The sequence below is a fragment of the Aythya ferina genome (genome assembly GCF_964211825.1).
Source record: "Aythya ferina genome assembly, chromosome: Z".
Taxonomy (NCBI): Eukaryota; Metazoa; Chordata; class Aves; order Anseriformes; family Anatidae; genus Aythya; species Aythya ferina.
In genome coordinates, this window is record NC_140299.1 from 49,040,898 (window position 1) to 49,057,765 (window position 16,868).

The 16,868-nt window shown below is 38.1% G+C and overlaps 1 long non-coding RNA gene across 1 annotated transcript; it reads left to right on the forward strand.

Annotated features, from left to right (window-relative positions):
• The first annotated feature begins 4,839 nt into the window (after positions 1 to 4,839).
• On the forward strand, positions 4,840 to 14,885 carry LOC311427694. Its single transcript, XR_014687496.1, has 2 exons — positions 4,840 to 4,928; positions 13,447 to 14,885. It is a non-coding gene; the product is annotated as an uncharacterized lncRNA (long non-coding RNA).
• Positions 14,886 to 16,868: the final 1,983 nt, after the last annotated feature.

Genomic DNA, 16,868 nt, shown 5'->3' on the forward strand with positions numbered 1-16,868 from the left:
ACCTTAGAAATCATCTAAATCCAACCCCCCTTGCCCACCCACAAGATCAGGTTGGCCAAGACCCCATTCAGCCTGACCTTGAACATGTCCAGGGATGGAGAATCCACAACTTCTCTTAGCAACATGTTCCAGTGCCTAACTAGCCTTACAGTGAAGAATTTCCTCCTAATGTCTAATGTAGGTCTATCATTTTTCTCCCCATTTTCCTGTAGGTCCCTTTTAAGTATTGTAAGGCTACTATAAAGTCTCCTTTCTTCTCCACACTGAACAACATCAATTTTCTCAGCCTTCATCTTGAGGAAATATGTACTGTGGCTTACAAAAGAAATCTGAACACGTGAAATAAGCTCTAATAGATGTAGATGAATTGCTTGGAAGTGCTTCAGGACCATATTGAGTTGGAGGTTTATAGAAATGAAGATACAGAGAGTGTGAGTTGAATGTGTTTTCTGAACATAAAGCTGTTGTCCACTTAGGTATATTTTGTTTGAAGCTAAGAGTCAGTAATAGCTGTTCAAATGGATACCTTTATGAACTGAAAGGTGAACTGAAGTACAGGAAGTCCATTCGTGTTATGTATTTCATTTTTCCTCAAATATGAACAAACTAAACTTTAGAAATTCAGAGGGCGGGTCTTTTTTCTTAGTTTGCAAAGATAATAACAAAGACATTTTAAAAGGAAAGGTAATCGTTTTCACAGATTTATAGACACAGTCTTAATGAATCTTGACTGATCTGCATGTTCATTTGAAATGAAGAGTAATTTAAGCAGTTAATTTTTTTATCTTGGTGGATACTGATTTTTACAGACTTTGGCAGAACAATCAACAAGAGCCACATTGCAATCACTTCCTCTGGATTGTAGCTACTACAAGGAACTTGAGAAAGATTCATCATTTTGTTGTGGTTTAACCCAGCCAGCATCTAAGCACTACATAGCCATTCACTTACCCTCCATCCTGTGAGATTAGGGAGAGAATTGGAAGAAAAGTAAAAGCTTGTGGATTGAGATAAAGCAGTTTATTATGACAGAAAATAAAACATTTTTATTAATATAATAATATTAATACTATTAATATAACAATTATTAATATAACATTATTAATACTAGTTAATAATTATTAATAATAATTATAATTAATAATAATAATAAAGACAAAGGGTGTCAAGGATAACAAGAAGGGCTTCTTCAAATACTTCAGTAGAAAAAGGAAGACCAGGGAAAATGTCAACCTGCTGCTGAATGGGGTGGGTACCCTGTTGACAAAGGATACAGAGAAGGCAGAGTTACTGAATGCCTTCTTTGCTTCAGTCTTCATTGCTAAGACCTACCCTCAGGAATCCCAGACCCTGGAGACAAGAAAGAAAGTCTAGATAAAGGAAGATTTTCAAGAAGGATCAGGTCTGGGATCATTTAGGCAAGCTTGACACATACAAATCCATAGGCCCAGATGGGATGCACTCCCATGTGATGGGGGAGCTGGTGGGAGTTCTTGCTAGATTGCTCCATCATCTTTGAAAGTTCATGGAGAACAGGAGAGGTGCCTGAGAACTAGAAGAAAGTCAGTGTCACTCCAGTTTTCAAAAGGGGCAAGAAGAAGGACCCAGAAAACTACAGGCCAGTCAGTCTCAACTCCATCCCTGAAAGGGTGATTCACCAAGGAGAAATCATGCTTAACCAATCTGATAGCCTTCTAAGATTAGATGACAAGCTGGGTAGATGAGGGGAAAGTGGTGGATGTGGTGAACCTTGACGTCAGCAAGGCTTTTGACACTGCCTCCCATATCTTCATAGACACGCTCAGGAAATGCAGGCTAGATGAGTGGATGGTGAAGTAGATTGGCAATTGACTGTATGGCAGAGCTCAGAGGGTTGTGCTTAGTGGTGCGGAATCAGTTGGAGGCCTGTAGCTAGTATTGTCCCCCAGGAGTAAATACTGGGACCAGTGTTGTTCAACTTATTCATCGGTGATCTGGATGAGGGAACAGAGTGCACCCTCAGCAGGTTTGCCAATGACACAAAGCTGGGAGGAGAGGCTGATACCCCAGAGGTCTGTGCTGCCATTCAGAGGGATCTTGACAGGCTGGATGGTTGGGCAGAGGGGAACCTCATGAAGTTCAACAATGGTAGGGTCCTGCATGTGGGGCAGAATAACCTCAAGCACTGGTACAGGCTAACTGACTTGCTGGAGAGCAGCTCTGCAAAGAGATACCTGGGAGTCCTGGTGGAGAGCAGGCTGACCGTGAGTCAGTGATGTGCTGTTGTGGTTGAGAAGGCAAATGATATCCTGGGTTGCATTTGAAAGAGTGTTGACCACAGGTAAAGGGAGGTACTCCTCTCCTTCTACTCAGACCTGATGAGGCCACAGCTCAAGTATTGTGTCCAGTTCTGGGCTCCCCACTACAAGAGGGTGTGGTGGTTTTGCTCAAGTAGGCAACTGAGCTCAAACACAACCTCTCACTCCCCTTCCTCAAAGGGGAAGGGGTAGAAAAATATGATGAAAAGTGCTCAAGGGTTGAGATAAGAACAAGGACATCTCTCAACAATTATTGTGGCAGGCAAAACAGACTCAGAGTAGAGAGACAGTAAAATTTATTGCCTATTAATAACAAGCTAGAGAAGGGAGAAACAAAGGAAAGAAACCAAAAATGCCTTCCCCCCATTAGGCAATTGCAGTAATTCCTTAACTGCTCATTGTTTCAGCATTATTCAATACTTCACCATATATGTTGCAATTAATTTGTTTTTGAAACTTTCTGATAGATGGATAGAGAGATTCTTACTGATAGCTAAACAAGCCCATATAACATTTAAAGCCCTTTTTTTTTTTTAAGGGGTAAATTCAATAGGTAATACAAGAAACAAAATTGAATTACTACTTATGAAATGGTTGGATAAACATAACATAAATCAAAAGCTAACCAACCATGGCTGTTATCATTATCTTGAATGGAATTGTGATTCTTTGGAGATTGCAGATTGTTGTTATGATTAATATAATTTGTACTGCCTGTTTTTCCTAAGTACTTTCCCTGTGAAAATGGCCACAGCAATGACCTCTTTTAGCAATTTAATGAGCAATAGGAGGTTCTCATGCAAATTGCTACCACATATATAAAATTACTGAGCTTTCTAGTATAAGGAATGTTCCATCAATTTGTGTCAATAGAGGGTTTGAAGGGTAAACCTTGAGTCTCCGGGGATATAAGAACAAAGGGGTTTCAGAATAACTGCTAGCTATTGTGACTATTGCATGGGCACTACACAAGTCTCTGATATCCGGCCAAGAGATTAAGGAGAAGGGGAAAGCTGAAGGATGACTGAAAGACAAAGCTTGCATGGGACGCTGTGCAAGTCTCTGATATCCGGCCAAGATGGACAAAGGAGAAGGACAAGGACAAAGCCTGGGAGGAAGACTATGAGCCTTCAGCACGAGAGACCCCCAGAGGGACCACCAGAGACTGATATGCATGCAGTAGTGGGAGGGTTCAGATTCCAGGAATTAATTATAATAACCCTGTCTTTTCTAGAAGTTATAATGAATATGTATTAGCCTAGGAGCATAAAAACCAGCCACCTTATGTAACGTGTGTGTATGTTGGAGGAGCCCAGACTCCCCATGCACTCAGCGCTGTTTACTTGCCTTTTATTGACCTCATAAATAAATCTTATAAAGCTAAGTTGACTCCGAATTTGTAATACTAGCTTGAGACATATATGGTTGTCGGACTATTGGAAATGATAATAAGGCTCATCTTCTTCTTCTTACTCCATGTCATAATCATAATGGATCCCTGACTGCTCTACAACAAGTTAAATGCCAGTCTTTTAATGCCAGAGGGATTACTTCTGATGCACTGTATAGTACGGATATTTGCTTGACAGCAAGTCCACTTGGTAAACTGTAATGATGCAAAACAACACTATTTTCTGGAGTGCACAGAAAAAAAAAAAAATAATAAAATAAAATAAAATAAAATAAAATAAAATAAAATAAAATAAAATAAAATAAAATAAAATAAAATAAAATAAAATAAAATAAAATAAAATAAAATAAAATAACATAAAATAAATGATTAGGTTACCCTCTCCACATAGAGTAGGTGATGGACCACTTAGAACTTACTGAACCTCAATAAAATAGATATAATGTCCCAATAACTAAAGGATTGTCTTCTTAACCACTGACGTTTCAGCTGTTTTGGTGAGTATAGGTTATAACTTAACCGCAAAACAAGATTATTTAAATGAAGAGCAAAATCTTCCCCAGCCTACTGGAAGAACAACAGCTTTGAGGAAGGAAGTGGAAGAAACTGTGTAAGAAGGACCTGTTTCCCAGCTGGAGACCCTGTTTGTTTCAGGAGAATCTAAGAGCATTTTCCTGTGAAGCAGTCCTTCCTGCTGTTTCAGAAATGAAACTTATATATGTAAATATTCCCGTTAGATTCACTGTTGACCTTAGAATCTTTCTTTGCTTTTGTATTTGGAGATCACTGCCTCACAGAAGTGCATTTAATTTCTGTATGGACCTTCCAGCTCATTCATTGAAGGAAAGGAGAGTTTTACATAAATGTAAAAGAGGTAGATTAAAAAAGAAACCTTGAGTTAAGTTTTGAAAAATACCACCATATTGGCAGTATTTATGTGGCAAGTGCATGGTAGCAGGGGGCCTGCAAAAGTGGTCTCTGTGAGCAGAGCCCAGCAGCCGCCCCATGTCAGATCAGAGCCAGCTCCAGCCAGCTCCAAAAGGGACCCACCGCTGGCCAGAGCCAGGGACTGATGCTGATTGGGCCTCTCGGAGAGCAGATGAAGGAAAGAAAGAAAAAAAAAAAAAAAAAAAAAAAAAGCAACCGCTGTGCACCAGTGCACCAGTAGCTGGGACAGAGGAGTAAAAAAATGTGAGAGAAGCAGCCCTGCAGACCCCAAGGTCAGTGCAGAAGGTGGGCAGGTGGTGCTCCAGTCAGGCAGCAGCAGTTTGCCAGCAGTTTGCCTGAGGCCTGTGAAGGGAGAGGCCCCTGGTGGAGCAGGCTGTCCCCCTGCAGCCCATGGGTCCCACATGGAACAGATCTCCAAGCTGCAGCCCCCCCCCATGGGTGGAGGAGCCCCTGGTGGAGCAGGCGGATGTGGTGGGAGTAGCTGCCCGTGGGGGACCTGTGCTGGAGCAATACAGGGGAAGGTATTTTAGTTTGCTTTTGTTCTCACTGTTGTAGTCTGCTAGTATTAAGCAATACATTAAATTAATCTCCCTATGCTGAGTCTCTTTTGCCCATGATGATAATTTTTCAGTGATCTTCCTGTTCTTATCCCAAGCCTCGATCCCTTTCCAACATTTTTTCTCCCCTTTTCCTTTGAGGAGGGCGAGTGAAAGAGAGGTTGTGGTGGAGTTTAGCTGCCCAGCAGGGTAAAAACATCACAACCACCAAAGTCAGCTATTCAGATATCTGAGCACTAGTCCACTGTTTTTCATGCAACAGTAGTGTAGAAACACAGAATGGAAATGTGCAGTGGTCCATGCTACACAGAGATAACTGAGTGAGTATGGTGCAGTCAGTCAAAATGTGAGCATGAAATATCACAGTATTACACTGAAAAATCTGATTTTGGGGGGTTTAGCTGAAATACCAATAATTATTCAAGTTAAATGAATTTATGAGTGCATTAATTTAAGCAGTAAAACTGAAATAAAACTAGACCAGAATTTCAGCTGAGCCACTAGGCTGCTTTCCCTGAGATTAAACTTTAATAAGGCCACTTCAAAAAGAATTGTCATAGTATTTCAGCTACAGGCTTTAAAATATCTCACCAGTTTGGGGTTAAATATTTTTAATGTGTTTTTATTCCAATTGGAGTAGGTGTTCCTTTGACTGCTGTTGAACACAAGAACCAGGACAGGAGAAAGAATGAAACTAAGCTTTGTGTGGGGTACAGAGTTTCCCGTTCTGGAAGTAATGAGCTGTTAAATCAGTTTAGTAGCCTGTAGATATGCACCAAATGAAAATCTGTAAAATTCATGTACCACTGATCCACAGTTTTTTGATGTCTAGAAGTAAATCATTATTTATTTATTTTTTACAACTAGATTTTGTTTCAGGGTTACTTGGAGCTGCATCTTTCCCTCTTGCTTTTAGTTCTCGACCTGAAAATAAATATAAATACTACTGCAGTTAACAACTAGGTCAATGCACACTATTCGTAAATTATTGCAAAATGATCATTTCATCAATACACACATATTAAAAATTCTATCATAGCATCAATTTGTCCCACAAGAGAAAGGACTAAGAATTTGTCTTGTTTCAATGTTGGGACTAATAACCCCAAAACATCATTATTTATATACTTTTTATAAAAAGGTTTATAAATATTATATTAATAATATTAATAAATATTTTTATTAAAAAATATAAAAAGTTTATAAAATAAACTTTTATAAAAGTTTATAAAATTATTTATAAACTTTTTATAAAAGTTTATAAACTTTTCAATAACAAGATTCTCCATTATTTTGTGTCACATTTCAACAAATGAAATAGGACCAGAACAACTGCAGTCTTTGTCCAGAAGTTAGTTTAAATAAATTAAGTTTCTTAAAAAATAAAGACAATCCCTGTAATACACTTTATATATACATAAATACAATATATACATATACATATATATGTATATCTTATGTATATGTATATATTATATTTATGTATATAAATATATGTATATATGTATATATACGTATATAGTATATATGCATATACGTATATACGTATATATACATATTTTATGTATATATAGTATATAATATATATAATATGTATATATGTTTATATAAATACATATATATAATATATATATAATATATATTATATATATAATAAAGTAACTAAGTGACTCTCCACTGTTTACACTTATGAAAGAGAAGTTGGTAAATTAGCTGAGAAAAGGCTATGTTCTCAAATTACAGTTTATAGCTCAGCCCATAACCCTTAAGCTTTAACTTAAATTAAAATACATTGGCATCACTGCATAGGACAAGATGGCTCTACTGCAGTAAAGCACATTTCAAATACATAGAAAGTAACAAGCTGGACTCGTGGGAAAAGCACCACAGATAGTAAGTCCAGGATCTGTAAGTTAAATAAAACAATAAAACAGTAATGGAACAAAACTTCAATCTAAATGTCATTAAATCAGTGTTCAACAAGTTAGATCCTTGGAGTAGTTTCAGATTTCCATCAGTTTTCTGAATTAAAAAAAAAAAAAAAAAAGTGCAGAACTAAGAGGCATGAAAGTGAATGTTTAAATAGTTAAGCTGAACTTAGCCATTAAAAAGAAAGAAGAAAAAATATTGCTCAACAAGCGCATAAATCCTCTTGGCAACTTTACATATGTAATAGGTGTTTTCTTAGGATGTAATCTGGGTGCTAACTGTGTCGGAAGGGTACTGTGTTATACAGAAAAGCATATCTGATAAACATTGTAGATGAAGGGCTTGCTTCAGGGACATGCTTTCTTCACTGAAAACGTCTATTCACTTGAACATATATAATGTGGCACATCTTCACATTAAGCTTTTTTTCTTTCTTTCCACGCATATATAGTTATGTACTGAAATTGAGCATTTTGTCAACAGGATTGAAGAAATTGTAATACCCATTTAAAACCAGTTTGAGAATAAGGATTACAATGTTAAATTAACAGAAAGACAGAAACAACAAAATATTTTTCTTTTAAGTGTTGTATCTTTTTTTTCGTTTGTAAGTATGAAATACCAATTAGCTTCACAACTGATGTGCAAAATTCTTTTGGATTCCCTGGTTTATAAGTTGCAGCTGCAATACAAGACGTTTCTCATGTCGTATCTGCAGATTTGTGTAAAATTCCTGTACAATGGTACAGTGACCTACTTTAGTTATATATCTCTGTTTAAAACTAGTACAAAACAGATAGATGGAAATCAGCCTACTTTTATACAGGAACTTTAGTCCACCTTTGTAAGCCATGAGATAAGCTGAGATACAGCAGGTGGACTTAAATTAATACAAATTTAGTGATGCCAGCAAATGACCCAAAAACATTGTAGCTTTGCTGTGCTATTGATTTTGGTAAGAGTGAGATCAGGACACAAATAATAAATACTATACAAGTGTAGCAACACGGTAAATTGTTGTGTGGACTGGTTCTTTAAAATGCTTGCAAACATCCATTAACTTACACATGACTTTAAATAGGAACAGAATTTAACAAAAATAAAATAAATGTAAATTTCCTCAAGACCATTAACTCTCTTGACACTAGGTTCAATGGGTCTGAATTAAGGCAACTAATTACAAAAGTATGTCTACATCCAGGAATAAGTCACAAATGGATTTTTTTAAAATATAATTGAAAAAGTAAATCTTTCCACAGCCAAGTGCTTGCTTACAAATATCATACAAAATTGTCTTGATTTGTCCATATTTAGAAAAAAAAAAAAAAAAAAGACTGAATTATGGACCAAATTTGTATTTACATAATACATCTAAGGATGTGTATAGAGAAATGTATAGATATAATTAAACACACAGATTGCCTTCAGAATATTCTTTTCTATATTGCAACATATTTTAGGCACTTCACAGAATCATCTGAAGTGAAAATCATCATTTCTAGAATAGGTTTTGCATTTCAGTCACCCCAGTGGGCAGGTAAAAGAAAAAAAAAAAAAAAAAAAAACTCAGGGTGCAAAAGCAGTGACTGTACTAAACAGCATATGCAGTCTGAAGTGGAAGTTTCTTGCTTGTTTCCACAAATTTTGACAAATTGTAGTCTAGTTTTATTTTATACTAAAATAAAAATGTTACTCTTTCTGTGTATTTTTATTTCTATCCATTACAACTGCCGAGTCTTTCTGAATGTGTGATTCCAAATATTTTGTGTTTTTTTTTTTTAACAGCTTTAGATAACAAAAACTAAGATGTTTACAAATAAAATACTATGATGTTTTAAAGCAAGGTTTGTCCTAGAGAATGGGCTTGCCCAGAATTTGTGGCCCTGTTTCCTGAAAAATTTTCACACACACACAGAATCACACACAGAATTTCTAGGTTGGAAGAGACCTCAAGATCATCGAGTCCAACCTCTGACCTAACGCTAGCAGACCCCACTAAACCATAGCCCTAAGCTCTACATCTAAACGTCTTTTAAAGACTTCCAGGGATGGTGACTCCACCACTTCCCTGGGCAGCCTGTTCCAATGCCTCACAACCCTTTCAGTAAAGAAGTTCTTCCTAAGATCCAACCTAAAACTCCCCTGGCTCAACTTGAGCCCATTCCCCCTCGTCCTGTCACCAGGCACGTGGGAGAACAGACCAACCCACACCTTGCTACAGCCTCCCTTGAGGTACCTATAGAGAGCGATAAGGTCGCCCCTGAGCCTCCTCTTCTCCAGGCTGAACAAGCCCAGCTTCCTCAGCCGCTCCTCGTAGGACTTGTTCTCCAGGCCCCTCACCAGCTTCGTCGCCCTTCTCTGCACCCGCTCAAGCACCTCGATGTCCTTCTTGTAGCGAGGGGCCCAAAACTGAACACAGCACTCGAGGTGCGGCCTCACCAGAGCTGAGTACAGGGGGACGATCACCTCCCTAGCGCTGCTGGTCACACTGTTCCTGATACAAGCCAGGATGCTGTTGGCCTTCTTGGCCACCTGAGCACACTGCTGGCTCATATTCAGCCAACTATCCACCATCACTCCCAGGTCCTTCTCTGCCAGGCAGCTTTCCAACCACTCATCTCCCAGCCTGGAGCTCTGCTTGGGGTTATTGCGCCCCAGGTGCAGGACCCGGCACTTGGCCTTGTTGAACTTCATGCAGTTGACCTCAGCCCATCGGTCCAGCCTATCCAGATCCTCCTGCAGAGCCTTCCTACCCTCAAGCAGATCGACACACGCACCTAACTTGGTGTCATCTGCAAACTTACTGAGGGTGCACTTGATGCCCATATTTTCATATCAATGTAAATACAAAACATCTCATTTGGTGTTATATGGTGCATTTAAAAAGAAAGCAAGTAAGCTCTCATTTTAAAAGCTGTAGTAAATTAATTTGTATAGAGACAAATAGTTTATACTATGGGATTATTGTTTCCTTAAATTTCTTCTGACACCAGTAAGAACTGGTTACACATAGTCATTGGCAAGCATCTGTTAGGTGTTAGCAAATCAGACACTGACATGAGAAGAAGTAACTGCAGGAATGGAACTATCTTTTTATTGGATTATTCATATCTATGTTAAGCTCCCCCTAAAGTAATTAAAGAGTAACACATTCACCTATGGGATAAATCATCCCTACAAAATAGCAAGATGAAAGGAGGAGAGACGAGGGGGTGAATGCTATGGGACTCGACAAATTGTTTGATATATATATATATATATTCCTATTATGCATTGGGTGTTAAAAAGGATTATGGAAATGATATGGGATAGAGACAAGTGCTCTGTTCTTGTGTTGAATGGCTTTCAGGACAGTATTTAATTGAACTGTTTATCATATTGGAAGGTCACATGAAACATGGCTGTCAGAAGAGTTTAGAATAAAGGGTATTTTAGGTTAAAAATAAAAGCAGGCCCTCACTTTCATTTATTTTTTTTAAATTCTAACATGGTTACTTAATCTCAGAGGAGAAATGTTCATTATGATCATGACAGTGCTGTTGAAATCAGAAAGTCATACACTATCTGCTGTATGTCTTTGCTAGCAATTTTCAGTTTAACAGTTTGTTGTAGTGGTTGTTTTTGTTTTAATATAAAATAGAATTGTGTTAAAAAATAGATCAATTACTTTTGAGAGGGAGAAGAAAGTATGGCAAGATAATGGTATATTAAAAAATTAAGTTACATTTCTGGGTAAACTTCTACACTGTAACAACTTATAATAACAGTAGGCCTTTTACAAAGTGATTTACTATAGGAATTTACACACACAAAGATGGGCCCTTTGGTAACATATGAGATAGATCGAGCTGTGGTCTCTCTGTTTTTGCAACAAGGAGGCAACACATACCTTCTGTGATATGAGCTTCTGTACCCTGTGCAGCTACAACTTCCCTGTGGAGGGAGGCAGACTGTGCCTGTCCAGATATCAGTAGTGGAGATTCCAGCAGGGATGCCCATGGAGCTGGCAGGTTTTTATGATGGTGTCACCCAATTTAGGGGACCTGGAGCAAAATCCACTTCACATATCACCAGAAGACCAGTAACTTTTCAATCCATGAATAATACTACATCAAATCAATCAGAGCTCCTGGAAACTTCACTGAATACTTAGAGAGGTGGCTGGACCTTGCACCAAGCGCAGTGAGATGACTGCCAGTTTCCACGGCAGAAGACTATCAATAACAGGAGGTGTACCCTTCTATTTTCTCAGTACTTTTTCAGTGTGCTGCTTGTGCTGAGATCATCATGGCAGGTATCCTGAAGGTGGTACACTGGTTAAGGACAAGAAATAATTAGTTTAGACCTTTGCCTTGCCTTCACTGAAAAGATTTCTAACTGCAGTGTCTTCTCAAGTAATTTGTGTCATTAAAGATTTTCTGTGAAGTTTTCTCTGTTATGGACAGCACTAAGAGAAACATAGAGTGGGATTTGTGGGAAAGGATATATAAAGAAATAAAGATCTCTGCGTGAACCCTTGGAATCCTAGTTCTTTTTGTGGAGAAAAAAATGCCAGTGAATATCAAAATATTGGTGCTTGCTTTCTCATAAATTTACCTGGTCACTCATTCATCAGAAAATGTGAAGGGCCTTGACATCAGTTCTTACAGTCCTGAACATTATCTATTGGAGAATGAACCTTTGTTCTTTGCTCCCCTGAGATTTAGAGTGAAATCCAAGAAGTTTTTTATTCCCTTGCTTCATAAAGATCGAATCATAAAATCATAGAATACATGGATGATACAGCTGTAGCTCCAAAGCGACATAAGCTATTCTTATTTACTCACTTATACAGGCATAGCCAGTTTTGCCTACAAAGAATATGTATGCATAGTTCTAATATAAGGTCTTTCTGCAGATAAAGTAGTTTTATTTCTAATAAATAAATTCAGATTTAGCATGAACTTAAATTTAGGAGTTGCGTTTTTTTTTTTTTTTTTTAATATCTTTTTTCTTTTTGAAATAAAAACGATTGCTTTCTTTTTCTGTCCACATTGCACTTACTGCTGACTATACACGAAATTCTGCAGTTCTATAGTTGAACCTCAGAATATATTCTGAACAAAGGCATGATAACACTCTTTTGTACATAACTTATTCCTTTCACAGGAAGTTATATTTTCTTGAGATTGTCCTTGAGGTCAACTCCTATGGAATATTTTATTAGATTAACCCATACTTTCAATTCTCTTCATTTGTGTAACATAACAACATTTAGCTACATTCTGCTTGCTGACTTTTTCCAAATAGCAGATAGTATGGCCGGCCTTGAAGCAGAGACAGGACCATGCTTTGTGAATGCATATGGATTTAGGGACAGTCTTTAGCATCAAGTTGTCCAAGTGTTAATGTAAGGTGCTACAAATCAGAAGTAGTCACAAAGACCTGGTTAAGTCCAGAAGCCTCAGCAAAGAAATGTTTGTCTGCTTCAGCCAAGCCCTGTCACTTTTGAACTGCAATGCCCCATTAAAGACCTAATCAGCAAGAAAGCCTAGCCAGAGAAAGAATCATTAAACCCCTGTGTCTTTACTAACTTCACCACCTTTTTTAGCTGAAACACTATCCCTTTCTAAGTCATTGAATGATTGCCTTTAGTTGTATAGTCTGTTAAATTACTCAAACAGTGCTTCAGAGAAAGGTTAGGGAATGAAACTTGCAGTTCATCAGTGAAAAACAGAGAAACTTCACCTCCAAAGCCATACAACCTTTTACCATATGTGTTCTCTTCCCATATCTTTTTGTTGATCAATAATAAACTTTTGATCCAGTGTCCAACTTCAATCTCAAATATACTTTCATTAAAAAATAATAATAATAATAATAAAAACAACTTAATGAAGAAAGATTCTTTCATTTTTCTGCTGTAAGCAATGACTGACCTGACTCCTGTGTGTGTTCAGTTGTCTTAGCTACTGCTCAGGAAAAGCTAACCTCCATCAGACAGGGCTTATTTATTTTCTAGTTTGAATTTTCTTTTTAATTCAGACATCACAATGAAAAGTAACTATCACTTCCTGTGGTTGAAGACATTAGGTTTATAATTCTATTTAAAACTGCACAAAACAGTACAGTGAGGAAGTGTCTTTTGGCTAGTAAATGAGAAGCATAGCTTTTTTAACTGCTAATGGGAAGTTAAGACTCCACTTAAGTAGAGGTGATTCTTGTTTTAATAGCATTATTATTATTGTTGTTGTTGTTATTGTTGTTGTTGTTGTTGTTATTTTATTCCTATGTCATATTTTCTAATAAATTCTTTATTTTCTAGAAACTTCTGCAAAACTTAATGCCACTAGTTAACAAGTACTGAGTGCCCTTCGCTCCCACAAAGTTCAAGCTACTTGTTTCAAGATGGTACTCCTACTTATGAAAACTAGCTGTTGAACACCAGCCTGTGATATTGGGCCTGTGCTAGTGAATTTGTGAGATGTGGACTTAAACAGATGAGACCATAGATCTACAGACAGCTTTTGTGGCATTCTGTAACGTATAGCTCCATTTCCAGAAGGCACTGTGTCCGTAAAGGAAACAGATCTGTCACCTGCAGTTTTGCTGTGCAGGGACATGGGGTATCCATATTCTTCTGGGATTTGCTGATCTTCTGATCTTCTGATATTTTGTCTTCTGGGATTTGCTGATCTTCCATGTTATCCATGTCCCCAACCTGATATTTCACAATCAGTATGATTTTAGCTTCCTTTTCATTTTTAACTGGTGCTATTGAAAGAAAATATTCATGGATAAAGTTCACTTTCTTGCACAAGAACAAGTATCTATATTATTTTTATATTACATTGTTTAAGCAATTAGATCTTAGCCATAGAAGCATTGGGGGAAAAATGTTAGAAGTGCTAGAGGATTAAAGCATGCAAGATGTTGTGGAGAAGGTAAATGTTTGAGAGTCAGTCATTTTAAAGGACTGCTCACCCCCTCTCCACATCTGGAGGCCTTCCCAGTCCTTGTTGACCTCGGCTTTGATTCCTGCCACATTCCTCCAGCTACTGTATCACCATCTCACAGTGCAACTCTGACAGTTTTGTGCCTGACATTGAGTCAGCAGTGCCCCAAGCAGCCTTGGAGCCTCTCAAGAACCCAGAGGCTGCCAACATCCCAGCAACAGTGAAAAATTCAGGGGAGCTGCAGCCACCTGATTCTGCAATCCCTCATCAAAATGAAAGCATGATATGCTGAACTAGGTAGAGTTGGTACTCAGAGGCCTTATAGTGCTTATACTGGTGCTGTATTAGGTCCATGACAGAACGGCTTTGCTTGCAGTGTTTCTTAGCTGTCTATATCTAAAATTCAGAAGTATATTCTCCCTCAGTGAAGCCCAATTCCTGTCAGCATTACAACCATGTTATAAAAGCCTAACACCTTCATGCTGTAATAACTGGCTAGGAAGGACATGATCTGAACCAGTTTCAACATTTCTCACAAAGAAGCCAGGGAAGGATGGTCTTCCATCTGAAATTCCATTATGTGCACAGTTTAATTTAACAAGTGGCAGTATTTCTGCAGCTTGCATTACCTCCCTCATTGTTATGTTGTTTGTTTCCAGACTGAATTGCTTTTATTGATTTTGTACTGTTTTGTCTAATGATTTTTCTTGTAAACCCCACTTAATATGATTTATGACCTTCACTCCTCTGCTGCAAATCCGGTTGCAGGATGCTTACTCTACCAGTAAATAAATTATTTTAAACATTACTTTAAATGTTCTTCTCAGCAAATTTCTCCATTGCACATTAGAGATGTCTCAGATTTTTTTACTCTACCTTTTCTTCCTCCTGTCACTTTCTTTTTAACATCTTTATCCCTTGACGTACACACACTCACCTTTGGAATACACTTATCAGGAATGTCTTTCTAGGATAAGATATCTTGGGGGACACCACTAGGCTTCTTCTTTTAATGTTTACTGTGCATGTGACATAGTTTTGCTTACCCAGAGCTCCAGTGGTTACAAAAGCAATCTGTGAATGTTTTAAGCTTTTAAGTGTCAGAAGCGGATGCCAATCTGCTTCAGTTTATCATCCATATAATCAGAAACAAACTAACAATCAAAGCTCTGGCATGGCTATGATTTGAACCAGAATCTCTCTCATGAGCCTGATAAATTCAGGCTACAGTGTAGTTTGACTTGTTTCTGTGGCATAAAACTACAGAGGTTATAAATTGTCTTGAAACCAGCAAGCATGTAGCTCACCCTTTCATGTGCACTGCACAGGTTTTAAAACCAAACTGACTAAAGAGTAGAAAGGTAACCTGTGTTGAAGACAAAGGGATTTTTATGGCTTTAGTCAAAGAAAGCTCTCATTTGTGATTTACATGTTAAAAGTTACAGCATGGAAAGAACCCTAGTGTCTCTTGGCCATAACATATGACTAAATAAGACCATAAACCTTATGACACCCTAAGCGTAAGCTTCTCAATCTCTTTTCATATTAAGAAACCCTAAAAAGAAAATACAATAAAACACAGAAATAACTGGTGTATTTTTACTTTAATTTATCACCAAATCTAAGCTGTTTCTTAGTCCAAAACCTGTACTAAGAATAAAATGTTCATATTAATTTAGATTATGCAATTACCCAGTTTTCTCCTTCATTTAGCTAAAAATCATAGAATGGTTTGGGTTGAAAGGGACCTTAAAGATCATCTAATTCCAGCTCCCCTTCCCTGGGCAGGGACGCCACCCACTAGATCAGGATGTCCAGGGCCCTATCCAACCTGATCTTGAACACTTCCAGGGATGGGGCATCCACAGCTTCTCCATTTCAGTGTCTCCCTCATAGTGAAGAATCTCTTCCAAATATATAAATTAAAACCATTTCCCCTCATCACTACACTTCCTGAAAAAGAGTCCCTTCCCAGCTTTCCTGTAGGCCCCCTTTAGGTACTGGAAGGCTGCTGTAAGGTCTCCCTAGAACCTTCTCTTCTTCAGACTAACAACCCCAACTCCCTCAGCCTGTCTTTACCTCTTATAGGAGAGGTGCTCCAGCCCTCTGATCACGTTTGTGTCCCTCCTCTGGACTTGCTCTAACAAGACCATGTCTTTCTTACACTAGATAGAGCTGAATGCAGTGCTCCAGGTGGGCTCTCATAAGAGTAGAGTAGAGGGAGAGAATCACCTCCCTCGACCTTCTTTAGATGCAGCTCAGGATATGGCTGGCTTTCTGGGCTGCAAGCACACACTGCTGTCTCATGCCAAAGGTTTCATCCACCAGTACACCTTCAGGTCATTCTCCTCAGGGCTTCTCTCAATGCATTCATCATCCATCTTTTGTCTGTGTTGAACTTCATGAGGTTCACATGGGCCCACTTCTCAAGTCTGTCAAGGTCCATCTGGATGGATGGCAACCCTTCCCCCATGCATGTCAAGGGTATACTATGAGGGTGTATAAAAAGTGGTTATGTTAAAAACATCAGTAAAAATGTTAACCACAAGACTTAATCTGTTTTATGCACTCTTCTAACTGCATAGGTGATAGTGGAGCTGAAGATGATTTACAGAATGTACTGGTAAGTCTTATTTGCCATTACTTTCATGAAACTGAAGTTGCTAAGAGATACTAAATCAAATGGATTATATTAAAATAGCCTGACTTGACAAGACTTGCCTGTATGATGCTGCCACTGTAACTGTCTGTCAGTTTTCTGTAAGTCTTTAGCATTCGCAATTGCCTCCAT